Below are 15,647 nucleotides of genomic sequence, written 5' to 3' on the forward strand. Positions count from 1 at the left end.
ATTACTTCTAAAGAGAAACACATCTGTGTCACAAGTAAACAGTGTCAGGATATAAGTGGTTGAAGCCAGTAAACACTTTTTACAGTTCTATGTAGCTTGCACCCCACCTTGCATGGTGGATGAAAAAGAGAGGCACTTTGTCACAGTCATGAGTTCATGTTAAAAAAAAAAAAAAAAAAAGAAGAAGAAAAAAGAAAGAAAAAAGAAAGAAACATAAATTACTTAGGGGTGCAATGCCTTAGTATGTATGCATGTAACTGCATGAAGGAAAATAAGTCAGTATGGTGTCATGTCTTGATGTTTTGTTTATCATGTTTTGATGAATGTAAAAATTTTACCTCATGCATACAACATTCTGGTCATCTCAGAAGCACAATAAGCAAAGCAGTGCTGTTCACAGTGTCCCAGTGAATCAGGACTCCTTCCTAAACAGTAACCAAGGGTAGTAAATGGCTATGCTCTAACTCAATGGAGCAATTTAATATAAAAAGGATCTTAGTCTTTAGTAACACAGTTTTCAAAAATTGTGGTGGGAATGCAAGGAATGAGAAGAAGATTTAAAAAAATAGAAGGGAAAGGAGTATTTAAATTTGCTAGCATTCCATTGTAGTTGCAATTTGCAAACATGAATCTTACCTCTACATTTTGGTATCTGTGTATGCTATTGTCAATCTGACTGCAAAAACAAAGAAACACATAATCAGTATATTTTTATGTTTCTACAGGTAAAGTAAATTTATACTTGAACAAAAGCATAGTGTTTGATGCTATAAGAGGAATGAATGTATTTTTGATATTGTGAATGCAGACTATCTTAGAGCACTGTTGGGGAACTGACTGAAACCTGCTACAGTTTATACTGTAGCAACACCAACACCCGCCCAACACCTGCATCCATCTGGGTCTTCAGCATGCTCCCAGTGTGCAGCAGTTAGTGGAGAGCATTGTCAGGGTCAGTAGCTCATTAGGATTGTGAGACAGCTCAGACTTAACAGGAAGATATCATCTGCTTGTGGCAACTTTATGGCAGTAGCATGCTGCACTGTGTACACACTACTTGGGTACATGCATAACAATGGCTGTTTGCAAAGCCAGCAGCATGTGGAACTACCCCAGCCCGTCACAGAGCCTGCTGTTGTCAGCACGTGGTGCCACCCAGTCATTGATGGTGGGGCCATCAAAACAATCCGCAAAGGAGCTTCACTGGGCTGCAAGCAAATTCTTCCTCCTGCTCCTTGCGCAACATTTCTCTGATTCCAGGATTTGCAAGCAAGGGTCTTTCTTCCCATAATTGATCATGCTGACCTCTGCTCTTCCTTGCAGCCTCAGGACCATCCGCATCTGCCTTTCTCTTGGCTCTTATCTTGGCAGGCCCTGCTCCCTCGTCCTCACCCTGCAGCCCACCAACTGGAGTTTCCTGTTTTCCACCCTTGCTCACAGCAATCTCTGCCTTATCTCCCTGCTGGTTTCATTCTCAGCTCCATCTGTTCACTTGACGTTTATGAATCTCATCAAGCATTTGTTTTCAAACCCATCCAAATTTAAATACTTTCAATTGTATTTGTGCTCACTCGGTTCTCACATTTGTCACTGGGTTGATAACTGTGCTGAATAACCTAAATTTGGTTCTGAGTTAGGCTTCCATCCTTTTCCAAAAGCCTGCCATGCTTTCAAACCTCACAAAGAGGTCCCCATGGCTGAAACAGTCCCTTTTTGTACTCCATGCCTGTCAGACATTCTCCAGATGCGTGAAACTTCTGACGTAAATTGAGATCCTCATCCTGCCCCCATCTTCTCCCAGCAATAAAATGTATTTCTTTGTCTTGAAACACCATCAGATTCTGTCATACTTTGTTTTGAACATTTAGTGACTGACTTTCACTTTTGTGAGAAACATTTTTTTACTCTTCCACCTCCAAATTCAGTGGGAAACCCTTCTTTCACCTTGTTTTCCTTCTCAGCAGGAGCACAGGTTTGAAATTAAAATAAAATAGCTCCCTCCTCACTCAAGCTTGTATCTTATTCCTGCTTTATTCTCATCTGAAATGCCTCATTCCTCCACAATTTTAGTTGTACTGAAGTGTCACAGAGATAAAAGCAGGAAGGAAATATAACTAGCTTAATTTATCCTTATTTTTATCTCAACTAAATCTGATTTAAATCCCTCAGTTATTAAATGAGTTTCATTCCAAGTATGCCACCTGCAAAGGATACTTCGAGAAAAACACTGCATCCAGGTCTCCAGCTCAGAAGCTCACAGGTAAAGGAAAAAACAGACTTCCAAAACAAACAAAATTTCATGAGGAAAATAAATATTTCAGACTGGGAAAGTGAGGTTCAACGTTAAGATTCTGACTTTGTGGATCATCATTCAAAACTCCTCACTTACCAATTCCTTTACTAATATACCTAATGTGTTGTATATATATACACACACATATATATATATACCTATGGACTGTCCTTTTTTTCCCTTTGAATCTCATCCTAGTATTATAACTCTTTGTCAGAATACGGGTATCCTGATTACCCCAACTACTACTCTTTCAATACATTTCTAGCCTGCAGATGTGTGGTTTCCAGTATTTCCAACTAATACCTACTTTGTTCTGGTACAAATAATTCTATACACAAACAGTTTTCCTTTTGAGGTGCCTAATAAGGATTAAATTAGATTTAGTGGACTCTGTTATCTTAAACCAAATCAGTTTAGTTCCACTATCAACTTCACTGCTCATCACTGAGTTTTTTTTTAATGTATCTGTTTTTCATTGTTTTTCAGCAATGTTTTATAATCTACAGCTCATAAATCGTATCTCCACCCACCTGTGATTTCCCAGCATGTTCTCTTACTATCAAAATAAAAAACAGTACTGTAAGAAATTTGCACTTAAAGGATATTTTTCTCTTTCTCCTTTATTTTGAATGTTAACTCATACAACAATCAGAAAACAGCCAGAGAATTTTCAAAACATCTCTAAAAATCAATGATGATTATATTGTCAAGCATTGAAATAAAACAATGATCACAGCAGATGTTGCTGTGCTAGGATAAAAGCATTGCCTGTTTCATAAAGGCAAAGGAACCATTAAAGCTGCAGAACATTAACAAGAGTATCTTTTTGAAATGAAATATGACAGAGAACCACAAGAGAAAACAGAGGCAATATCATAGCTCTAAACTCAGTATTTCATGTATAAAGTGATCAATTAGCAACACCTGTATTAATAATACAGCCACCTCAAAGTTGACTTCTGACTTTTCCAGGGCATAACATGGGGCAGCAGGATAGATTGGTGCAATTAAAATGCAAACACCTGTGCTGACTTTTAAAGACCAGATGTGCTGCTATTAAACAAGCCCTGAGGTTTGCTTAAAACTAGCACCTGCTTCCCAGTTGAATACTGTCACTTGGGTTACTATATTTAAGTATATTTTAAATTTCAAATATTTTCAGTTCTCTTTACACAGGAAATGTCTGTATTTAGGCATTTCTTCGCAAAGAAGACAAATTACCTTGTCTGCATGCTATGTTCCAAAATTCATTCCCACCCTTCAGCTTCCTCCTGAGGTCTCTCCTGGATGTTGTATAATAGCCAAGATCCAATAGCCACAAAGCGTGCTGTCCCACAGTGTTTAATTCTTATAATACATTTAGCTACAGTGGATAATGATAAAAATGAGAATGGAGCTACTGATGAGTCAGCATTAAACTACAGCGTCCCATTGAATGACAGCAACCCTGAGGCCATGCTAAAAATGACAAACTTAGTTAATAGTTATATCCCAGTTTCTCTTGGCATCTGCACACGGTCTTGGGCTCTGCCTGGCAGCTCCCTGATTTATAACAACATGGATTTGATTTTGGGACTGAGCACATATGCATCCTCTGACTAGGGACTCCCTCGTGCCATCTGTTGTTTGCCAGTTGTACTGTCCCAGTATGCACCAAAAAAGCCCACACATTTCGAGACTTGCAGGTGAGACAATGACAGCAGCTGCGTCCTAGTGAGCAGATTCATAATTAGAAGAGTAGGACAATCCATAGTTACACAGTCAGCATATAGCGTGTCTCTACTGTTCCGCTTAACAAAACTCAGGGCCCAGCTCCATACTGTACTTAGCAATATATTTAAAATTGTTGGCAGCTAAGAAATCGGCCAAACAATCACCTCTCTCAATATCTTAGTTCTGATATTGGAAGTTTACAGTATTACTATAAATTTGTCTACCTCCTTTCCTCTCTGCCTTTGTCATTGACAGCTGATACAGTTAATTATTTTAAAGACATGATTTTTTATACTCAAGGGAGTCATCTAGAGATGGAAACGGCTTGACTTTAGGGAGCTTTAAAATTTAGCATGATGTGTCTGACCATGACAAAAAACAGGATGTTTTTTTTTCGTGCAGAATCATCTAAACTATAATCTGTGTGTATCTGCCTGCATGTATCACATGCATCCTCGTCTAACAAGCATTTGAACACAGCAGAGCAGAAATATCCTACCTCAGTGGATGGGCAGCCAGCCCTTTACTCAGGCAGTGGAAAGTAAAGGCTCAGCTGTATTCTGGAAGGCAGGACGAATGTTTACATAGAAGCAACCTGCCAGGGTTATTCTCAGGGGTGAGAAAGGCAAAGGTGTCCTAGACGTACAACAGAATATATAATAAACTCCTTAAGGTGCTCCTCTCCAACTTACTGAGGTATTGTGTTGCTAGGTTTCCACTGCACACTTTTCAGACTATTTTCATTTCTATTCCAACTCCTCTTTTCATTAACGAAAAAAAAATATGTTTAAACACAACCTAGAATCAAATCTCTTCTGAAACTGCAAGAACTGTTGTATCTCCAGGGCAGCAAACAGGAGAAGCAGCAAAACGACCCCGTGACTATTTTTGTCTGGGTGCCTGTGGTGAGAACAGATTTTTGATGATTTGCCTGGAGCACTGGAAATCTTAGCACCAGCTTTGAAAGTGTAAGATACACTGAGAGTGAGGAGAGGGATATGAAGTGCTCAAGATATGGTAGACCAGCCTTTTGTAGTGTCTGATGGGGTATTCAAAGAAATGAATCATTCAATTTGTCCTGAAGGTTTTCAGCTTTCAGGAAAAGGAGGAAAGTTTACATCAGTCCTTGATGTAAAGACTGAGCGTGGGCATGAAAAAATGATGATTTTAAGTCTGCAGGGTTTTCAAAAGGACTTAGTTCGCATCTATGAGGCTTCTGAAAATTGGTGTTTTTTTTACTCGCTGGATCCTATCTAGAAATAAAAGTAATTTACATGCCTCAGCAGCAGCTAGGGAATTTCAGTTCTTTCTGCTACAGCAGAAAACACGGAGATATACACATGATGTATGCATGCACGTATAGATAACAAAATACAGATACATGTAGATTGATCCAAAAATAATGCCTCCTATTTATTTCCATGGAAACTACAACAGCTAGAAAGAGCACAATAATAGTATTTGATAAACTCTCAGCTAAAAAAGCTCTTCATCAAGATAGTCACCACCACTAGCTATGCATTTTCACTAGCAATGAACAAGAATCTTCATGCCATACCTGTACAAATCTGCATGGCCATCTGGAATATGGCTTGTACTTCATATTGGTGTTGCTACTGCTAAAATGCACCAGTCGCCATCTCACTGTGCTCACATCCACTGTTTGGTCTCCACAAACGTTCAGCAAGCATCAAGGAATGTCAACGAACACCATTTTTTTTCTGCATGTAGAAATTCAGTGACACACCATTGCTTCATATGCACTTCCATGTCAGACACCATTTTGTTAGACTGCCTCTCTGCTGCCATCTGTCACACTGCAACAAAATGTAATGGAATATTGGCAGGAAAATTCAACCTCTACTATCATACCACCAACATCCACCTATGTCATTATGAGCCAACATTACAAAATACAAGGCATTACTCTCAGAGCAGCCTTTATACATCCAGGGAAAGAAAGGCACTAATAATAACTTTAATTTCATTGTCTTTCTCATGGTTTTTTTGTGTGTGTGTGTATGTGTGTGTGTGTTTGTTTGTTTTTTTTTTTGTTTTTAATGAGGCTCTCTGCTATGAGTATGGTAAACTTCAGAAATGCTAGGCATCAGAGGTACAGGAGAAAGTGTACTTTCTTGATATCTTGATAGTGTAAATCATAGTAATATGGTTGAAATAATCTATTTTCTTAAGGTAAAAGCCTTTTTCTGTGACTGGTGAGTACTTTTTGATGATGATCTGGATTTAGTGCCCTTGCCTGCACTGTGTTCTGTGCAGTGACCGCTAATTCAGTTTTGGGGAAAAGGTGTTCAAAGATGCTTCCCTGATAAAGGGCAACCTGAGTCTTTGCACAGGACAGTCCTTTACCATGCCACCAACACGTCGCCCTGCTGAGCCCCTGGAGGAAAGAGACATAAAGGGAAAGAAAGAGACATAATTCAGAGGGGCAGTTTAGTTTCACTGCTGTGCAAAGACAGAAAACTATTACTTTGCTGAAGAAAGCAAATTACTTCCAAAGATGTGAGTAGGATGTGGGCCTGCAAATTGGCATGTGCATACTGAAATTAGCCAAGTTTTTGAAAATATGTAGGCAGGAACGGATACAGATAGACGTGTAGCCCCCAGATCCTCACAAATATTCAAGTACGTGTGTACAGTTAAATTAAAGGAGTGAGTGTCAGCATCTAATTAGTTTGTCTTGCTTTGGCCCTTGTGAGATTTGGACATGTTTAAGACACCTCTCAGATTCTCTAGGTGCTTGCATGCCTTTACAAATCTGTCCTTACATGCCTAATTAAAGACATGAAACACAATCAGTGCTAATATTTCACTTCCTGTAACCTATGTCAACAAGCCTTTTCTTGACTATTTAAGCCCAAAACTAATATAAGTGTAACATAAATTCTATCTGAATTACTTGTAGGCTGCTCCTTTATAACCTCCAGATTTTAAATTGATCCTTATATGAAAGTTACTGGCACTAATCCATACTTTTTCCTTCTGGATCTCATTTTCTTCAGCAATATCCCTTCAAGTCTTTTTTTTTTTTTTTTTTTTTCCCTTCAGTATTCAGAACGGGGTTCGATAATCTGCCTCATTTTTCAAAATTAATCATTTATTACATTTTTTAAAAAGCCAACAAATATGCATAAACCACATTCAGACATCTGGGTCTGACAGCAAGAAGCCAGTGCTGCCTTATGGCCACATGTAATTGTCACAGACATATCTTGCAGCACATATTCTAGCATTCAGCATGTCCTCCAGCATGCATTAGCAGTTCAGTGCCATTTTCTCTTTGCAGTCCGAGCTGCTCGCAGCAGCATTTCCTTACTAGTTCTCGACGTGCTTTTTTGGATTCCAGAATAACTTCAGCTCTCCATTCCTTTGTGATTATACTCAATGATCCACTTTGCCTTTTCCTTTTTAACCGTTGCCAAAATTGGCATTTTGACAGCACTGGAAACTGAAGTCCTCTGTTTGTTCAGGGAATAGCTACAAGCGCAGGCAGTGCTGCAAGCTGTCCCAGCTCTGCTCAGCCAGCATACCCCCACCTTCCCTGGAAAAAAACACTCTTAGTAGCATGCCTCTTTTTTCCCTTACTCAGATCATTCAGGTCTTGAGTTGCACTGGAAGATAGCCTGCAAGCAAGGACTGGTTAATGATGGCTGCAGTGATATTTATTTGACAGCAGTCTGATAGTGACCACCATCTAATTTTGTAGAGGCTATTGGATCGATCTCAGGTGGCAATAATTTCTTGTCATTCCTGCCTTTTGTTGGATTTGAACCAGGGTCTTGGAGATGAAAAGAGAATTTTAGCCTCTTGAGGCATTTAGTACACCTGTCTTATCATCTCTGTTTTCATTACATACTTCCTTAAATCTCCTTTTTTTTCTTTTTTTTCCATTTCAGTCTCTCCTTTTATTCATCCTCCTTGAACCAGAATTTTGCACCTCTGTAGACCAGAATACACATACTCCAGTATCTCCTTTCTGTTCTTAATGTCAAGCCAGCAGCAGACTCTCTTTTCTGTGATCCCTCTACTCCCTATTAATAAAGAAGATCCTAGAATGCCAGTGGTTTTGAAGTTAATGGGCGCAGTTTCTTGATGCTGAGTCTGTTTGACAATGCTAATAAAATTCTTGACCATGAGGAAGGTTACAAAATATTTCTTTGTGTCCAGTTTGTAATACATGTCATAAAATTAATTAAATAAATATTGCCCTTGTCAGTAATGCACGGTTTTAATAGTGCACTTAACTTATACTGAAGTATAATTTAACAGCAATGGGAGCACTTATAGTATCCAACTTACTGTGAAATAAATTCCTACTAATCATAATGATATGACACTGACACCCTTAGACAGGGTCCTCCTTCATTGCATTTTTTTTTTTTAATTCCCTAAGTAACAAGAAATAGTGTTTAATTTTTTTTTTTTAAATATATGCAGCAAGAACGTCAGCAGAATAAGACTAATTTTACCAAGTTTTGTAATTTTAAGCTCCCATTCAATTTAACTGGACCAGAAACATTCAGGTTTTTCTCTACTACTTAGAACTTCAAACCAAGCCAAACCAAAATATGAATTTCAGTATATTCAGAGCACTAAACCAATTAGTACTCCTACACTTGCCAAGCTATGGTTTGTTGTGTTAAATATGTACATGTGAGTACCAAACAGTCCTTCCAAACACAGTGACCTATTAAATCAGAGCCATTAAAATCAAGCACCGTGATAGGATTTTAGAGGGCTGTTAGCCACTGAGAAACAAAACATGTAATGTCTGGATGAACATGCTGTCCTTCCAGTGGAGATAATTTACAGTTTGCTTTCATTTCTTCACAGAATTGCCATGCTCTAACCTCACTGACCTCTCATTTATGGGATTTGTGGTAGTTCAAATCATATTCTGTATTCATAAATGCTCCCTTAGGTAATGAGGTGAATCACAAAGTGATTCAATTGGAATTTATAAAGGAATTTTGATTAAAAGCAAGTCTTGAAGATGTGAATGAGCTGACCTCCACCAAGTTTTATTTGAGAAGAAAAGTTTCTTGAATCATAAAGCTTCCAATATTTTCCAAAGCATGTGGCAATATTAAAAACTTAGACTCTAAAGCTTCAGAATTGTTCACTTGGAGACGTTATTTTATTTTTATGCACAATGCCAGCTTACCGTAAAGCACTTTTGCAGTAATTTTCCTTTAGATTTCTTTTTTTTTTTTCTCTTTAAGGTTTTCCTTTGAGGTTTTTGTAGACTGCGTGTGGGGACATCAATTGTTATATCAGTCGCATTTAATCATTTCTTTTTACAATGTTATGCATAAACTGCAAACAAAAGAGCCATTGATATTAAAACAAAAACAAAAACAACAGAACCAATGCAATTATTTTCTACAACATATGACTATTATTATTATTTTACTTGTAGAATACTTGACACAGGATTTATTTATTGTTACAGACTTACAGCATTATTCGCTTTTGTAAGTAGAAAGGCAGTTTCATTTCAATGTTAGGTGATAATATAGAAAGATACAGAATAAAGATATTTTTCAATATTATCTCTCCAAAGAATTCAAAATACTGGACAGGAAACACATCTTAGAGGATGGCATTTCACTTTTTTTCATATATATAATAGAGTAATATCTTGGTTTTGCTTGCTTTCTATAAGAGATTATTGGAGCGAGACACTTTCTTCCCATCGAATATTTGGGACCTAATGTTTATATTGTCTTAAATCATTTCCAATCCATTAATATACTGCATTGATCCACCATTCATCTGATTGTTGAGAGGAGGCATTAATGGTTTCCATTAGTCCATTTTCTAATTTCCATGTGTTCTGATGATAATAAATCTTCACTTCATCTACTTGCAAGGAGCAGCAGGTTCCAGCAGAATGGACTGCATTGCAGATGATAGAGTTTTCCAGAAGGAGAAAAAAAGCAATGAACAATGATTATCTTCAGAGGAAAGGGAAACTGCAGAACCTTTTGCAGAATTTGTTTTAAAGAAAGAAGATAAGCACAAAGGCTAAAAGGCAGGACCTACATACAATATGTGACTGGAAATCTACCTGTGTTCATCAATCTTGTAGAATCAGGCAGGAGGGGAGGAGGGATTAAACTTGGTTGGGGTCAGTGCTCAGCAAAACAACTCCCAGATTGAAGGCAGCCCAAATCTAAGCCATTCCAGGTGGGGACTGTGACCATACACCTGCCTTAAGCACAGAGTAGAAATGTTTTTAGGTGTTAATTATAGGAAAAAAAAAAAAAAGACTGCATAAATTTGTGCCTCCTCTTTTGATGATGAGATTTGTTTCATTCTCGGGTTGCTACCAAAGATACAAATAACTGAATCCTATATTGTTTCAAGATTTACAAAAGAATAAAACTAAAATAGGCAGGAAGGGAATAAGACTCCATGGGTCTGGCTTTTATCCATGCAGTTCTATTTATCTAAAAGAAATTACTGAGCATTCATAATGCAGAGTACTGCTGCTACGCAGTAGTAGGTCATGAATACACCTATTTTTACCTGCTGTTCAGAACACTGCATTTCATAGTATGAAAAACTGATAGCTTATTGAAGTACCAGAGCATATGACCAAACTCAAACTCTGCACTTTCAACAGAATCCTTCTTTAAACCAGGATTTATTTGTCTGATCTATTCTAAATTTGGAAGGAAAATGCCACTTATGGTTCACTTCAGAGGTGATATCAGTGGAGCTGTCATTCCTTCTTTAGGAATGGAGAGCAATAAAAGCTCATAAAGTTGTTTTCCTTGGCAAACTTTCAAGTATAAGTCTCTAAAAGACAGAGATTCAGTGGTCATGAGCTGGCAAATCATTCTTTTAAGTCTCACATGCTCACATATATTGCTCAATTTGAACTTGGTCTTACATCACCAGTTTGAAAGTTGGACAAGAAGTTCAGCATTTTGGAGTTTATTGATGAGAAGGGCAAAAAGAAAAAGAAAAATCTGATCTTTGAAGTAAGATTTCCTTCTATACAACAGAGACAATATACACAAACAGTATACACTAAGAAAATCTGTGAGATAAAGAACATGAGGAGGACAGGAAAGGAGTACTAAAAAAGATAAATTAAAGCATCTGCTGAATACAAGGTGAGTTGTTTTGCCAGAATATGTTTTGGAATAATTATTTTATCCACACAGGTCTTTATCTAGCAAGTTTTAAATTTGAATATAGCTTCAAAGTGGGTGAGGGGAAACCAGAATCTCAGTTCCAGGAAAAAGTGGTCATGAACTCAAGCAAGCTTTCCACCCCTACTCCAAATACTTTAAGAAGCTGTTGACAGATTGTCAAACTCTGAAGACTGCATCTCAGTGAATAAGCCAAAAAAAAAAAAAAAAAAAAAAAAGTAAGAAATGTGTATGCTGGGATGGGGGAAGAAGAGAAAGAAGAAAAGACATTAAATATTTAGCACCATACACTGCCTAACAGGGAAGTTGACAGCCTATAGAACAAATCCTGTACAATTGTCCAATTGAAAAACAGTGCCAATCATGACACCAAAGGAACTTGAAAGTCAGACAAGGGGAATTCATGCAGCGTGAGGGGCAAGTGCTAGATCTGATGAGGTGAATAAGAATTTTAAGAGATTTCTTCAGTTTATTTAATCTAGAGGGATGAATGCTTGGGTTCACCAGGCACTCTATGAACACATGGATGCTCACAGATTCCTAATGAAGACTCTTGACGAAGAGACTGTACAAGATTGGGAGTAGATGCATCTAAGCCAACCTTTTCAGTTTGATTGATTATTACGTCCTTCACAAAGTAGTTATTTGTGGTATTGATGTAGTAACTGTAGAAAGGTCTTTCATAACTGCTATATTTAACAAATATTGAGCCAGGCAAAGGGGACACTGCAATTCTAGTCAAAGAGAGTGACATGAGGACACTGACTGAAGGTGAACTCTTCAGTGCTTGCACTGGGCAAAAAATAATTCATGCTTCTTCTTTGCAAGTAAAATTTTTCAGATTGCAGAAGAATGTCTAAAAAACTGATGGTATCAATAGTTGCTAATTAACAATTACTAAAGTCTGTAGGCTGTTTTCAATGGGTTCCAACTGTTTTTCCATCTCTGAGAGGCTTCGTGGTGAAACTATTGCTCATATTTCCAGACCAGCCTTGATGGGTTTTGTATTTACCCTTCAAAGCAGATGAGAAGCTATGTAGCTCTGCAAATGGCTGATCCACTTGAGCTGCTGAAGTTGAATAGCACGTTCCAGATTAGATTACTGCAGCAGTTTCTCACTTTGAGCAAGATCTATGCAAAGGTGGCAGGGAAAAGGAAAATATTGATGGTAGGTGGGCAGCTGGATTGGATGATCTTGGAGGTCTTTTCCAAATTTGGTGATTCTATGATTCTTTCAATTACCAACTCAATGACTTAGTAAAATTGCCAAGGCTGGATGAAGAGATGGAGGAGAAAGGTGGGCTGAATGGACAAAGGAAAGGGACAACACTGATGAGGAATGAAGCAATTAAGATTTGCACTAGCAAGTGAGATTCTGAAAGCAACAACAGCAACTGCAGCATGAAGAAAAGAGTCAACAAATTCTTAAATCTGTGTTATCTTTGAAGTGGTAGAGACTGTGAAGGGGACAAATATCAGCTTCCCCCTACACCTGCAGGGTGTAATGGAAGGACTGTTTTCTTCACCACATATGTCTGAGCCAAAAATTAACCCCACTGATTCTGGAGAAACTCAGTTGCCAGTCACACTGAACTGGGTGGTGATTTTGAGGAGCAACAGGATGGCAACATTTAATTCATTTGTTTTTATATTAGAAGCCACGTCCTAGCCCCACACACTCCCTCACAGCACTGCCTCTAGCAGAGCTGTACCAAGCACTTTTTTTTACAGAGTGTCTCATGTTTTTGGGGAGAAGACGAAGGGAGTCCACATCATGAGACACAAAAACCATCCCAGCACTCAAAGCTTGCCAAGCACCAGGCCATAACTCTGCAAACAGGAGATGATTTGTTCTCCCCATCTGTCTGGCTGTTCACAGGCAAATCTCAAAGGAGGACAACAGAAAATTTGAGCACAGATACTATGTGTGGCTGGGAGGTGAGCTTGTGGAGATACCACTGGAAATCCAGAAGGACAAGAGCAGGTAGGAGTCCTCCATAAGGAGCCCTACACACACCCCACTATTCTGTTCATAGTCTCAATGTGGTGGTATGATTCCTGCATAACTCATGAATGAGGTCTGCAGACATTTTTACAGGCATGTAGACCAGTTTCTTCCTCTCATTTTTGGGAAGGTGAATTTGATTTGGAAGAATTAAGCAAGAAGTCTGACCTGAGAAAAGATCAGAGAAGATACAATGTTGAGAAGTTTTAGAAGTTTATTTGGCTTTGTTAAACGCTGCTGGTTAGCTTTTTGAGCCATAACTGTACAAAGTAATATGTAGAATAGTAAATATGAAGAAGAGAAGTAATGATCAAGGGAAATCATAACAAACTTGATTTAATGCCACTGTGCTCTCTGTGGGTTGGCAGGGTCTACAGGTTAAATTAAAGTACTATTGGGCTCCTGTTCTGATAAGCAGAACATCCTATAAACCAACTGGTACTCACAGAGGAACTGAAGGATTCTCAAATAAGCCTCAGTCTGCCCTTGCCGCTTGTTGCTTATCCACACATAGATATTAGATTGTTCCAATTTTATTTAAACTATAAATCTATATATAAAATATAGAGCTCAAGTCATATCAATCTATTTATTGCAGTGCTATATTCTAATCTAGGGGTAAAGTCAAGCTCAATAGCTGATATCAGTGACTGGAAATACAATGACAGCAACTGAAGCAAAATTAATTACATAAACCAAACATTGTTCTGTAAATCAGATTTAGATTTTGTTCCATGTACAACTACACTCAGTTCAGCATCTCTCTTTTTTTTCCCTCTTTGGTATAATATTTTCTCACAGGCAGACTGCAAACATTAGTGTTCATTATTTTCATCCATTAGATGTAAATATACTGGATGACTCTAAAGTAAATGGTGTCAGAAGGGCTGTACTAAAACAGAAGAAAAATTACAGATAGTCACCGTTAATTTTAAAATCATGAATGGGGCTGATAACTGAAAAATCATGCACAGCATGCAAAGACTTATAAATCAGTAAAAGGAAGTGGGCATAGAATACAAAAGGGTTATGTTCAGGACTGCTAGATTAAGCCTGAGAAGATTAATTTGTAGTGCCAGTAATAGGGTACTTGAGAATAATTAGCTTTCATATCAAATGTACCCTGCACTTGTGCCTAAAATCTTTACATGAAACATACGCATCTGAAAGGAGCTACAAAAATGAGAACTAGATTGGTTAAGTCTTTGTAGCAATATCTTTGAAGAAATCTGATGAAATTTCAAATTAGTAAGAAATAGTGGTAATGCAGTCAATACAAAAGAGGAGCACAATAAAAATCCACTTGATGTAGATTGGTGAGGAACAGAAGCAGTTGGGCAGCTTATTCCTCATGGGAAGGAAATGTCACTTCATGGTGTGCTGGAGGAAAAAGGAAAGTTGAGAACATATGACACAAAATGGTACGTGTATTAAACAAGAAAAATAATAAAACGGTCACATTAGTGTATTCTGTTTCAGTTCACAATCAGTATACTCTGCCACATCCACAGAGGATGGAAATGATGCAAACTGTTGAACTGTAACACTGCTTCTCAGACAGTTCATACCTGTTCTCTGCAAGGTTTTTTTTTTTTTTAATTAAAAGAAGATGAACATTTTCAACAATGAAAACTCACATCACACAAGGAAGCTATTGAGAAAAAAAACCTTCAAAAATTTAAATGTATACATACAAACACTTGCACACGTGTGCATAATCATCCTTCACAAAATATGTCAAGCCAGTCTCAAAACTGTGTGATTGCCTCCAGAGGCCTTCCAGTACAGGCTGCTCATTGAATGTGATCGCTGATGAGATGCCTGTTTTTCATTAGGACATTGGTTAAGAATTAGATTAACAATCTCCTTTCCCATGGTGCTTTGAAGCTGTGTTTTGAGCACTTTCTTTGGTCTGAAAGGTAGATCACATTGCAAATTAGCAACCCTGGCTTTATATTTACTCCTTTCCTTGCAGATTCACCTTCATACCCACACCATGTGTTCTCTGATATCACACTGATGGGCTCAGAACAATTTCTCAAGAGTGTTTTTATTTTCTCTGTAATGTTTATCATTACCACAAATGGGAAAGTCCTCATTCTGTCCATTGTAACTATGGCAAGCCCTCGAGTTCCCATTTGTACAACAGTCTGCATGTTTCCTTCCGGTACAGTCTTCCATGTTTGTTGTTACCCCTGTGTTCAACATAGAGTCAAGACAAGCAGGTACATTTTATAATAATTACTATAAGTGCTCCAGAACCAAAGGAAAAGCATTATATTCTCTGCACTACTGTCTCAGGAACTGTGGCTTTAGACCTGGAACATAGCCAGACCACTACAGGACTGATACCAGAGCGACTCCCAACCAAATCTTGAAGCATATGCATAGAAAGATAGGTATCTCATAAACTAATCACAAAAAAAAGAAAAGTTGACATATTTTTAATATT

At 37.9% G+C, this 15,647-nt stretch overlaps 1 long non-coding RNA gene across 3 annotated transcripts in view; it reads right to left on the reverse strand.

Moving 5' to 3' along the window:
- Positions 1 to 2,825: 2,825 nt before the first annotated feature.
- LOC146542192 (uncharacterized) overlaps positions 2,826 to 15,647 on the reverse strand; it is a 55,527-nt gene continuing 42,705 nt past the window's right edge. The window contains exons 3-4 of one of the 3 annotated variants that reach the window (XR_014880415.1): positions 9,192 to 9,925; positions 2,826 to 7,568 (exon numbers count right to left, since the gene is read on the reverse strand). This is a non-coding gene — a long non-coding RNA (uncharacterized LOC146542192). Of the gene's footprint in view, positions 9,926 to 15,647 lie in introns of all 3 variants that reach the window. The other 2 variants (XR_014880416.1, XR_014880413.1) reach the window with 2 other exon arrangements.

The sequence above is a fragment of the Meleagris gallopavo genome, chromosome Z (assembly GCF_905368555.1).
Source record: "Meleagris gallopavo chromosome Z, MGAL_WU_HG_1.1, whole genome shotgun sequence".
Taxonomy (NCBI): Eukaryota; Metazoa; Chordata; class Aves; order Galliformes; family Phasianidae; genus Meleagris; species Meleagris gallopavo.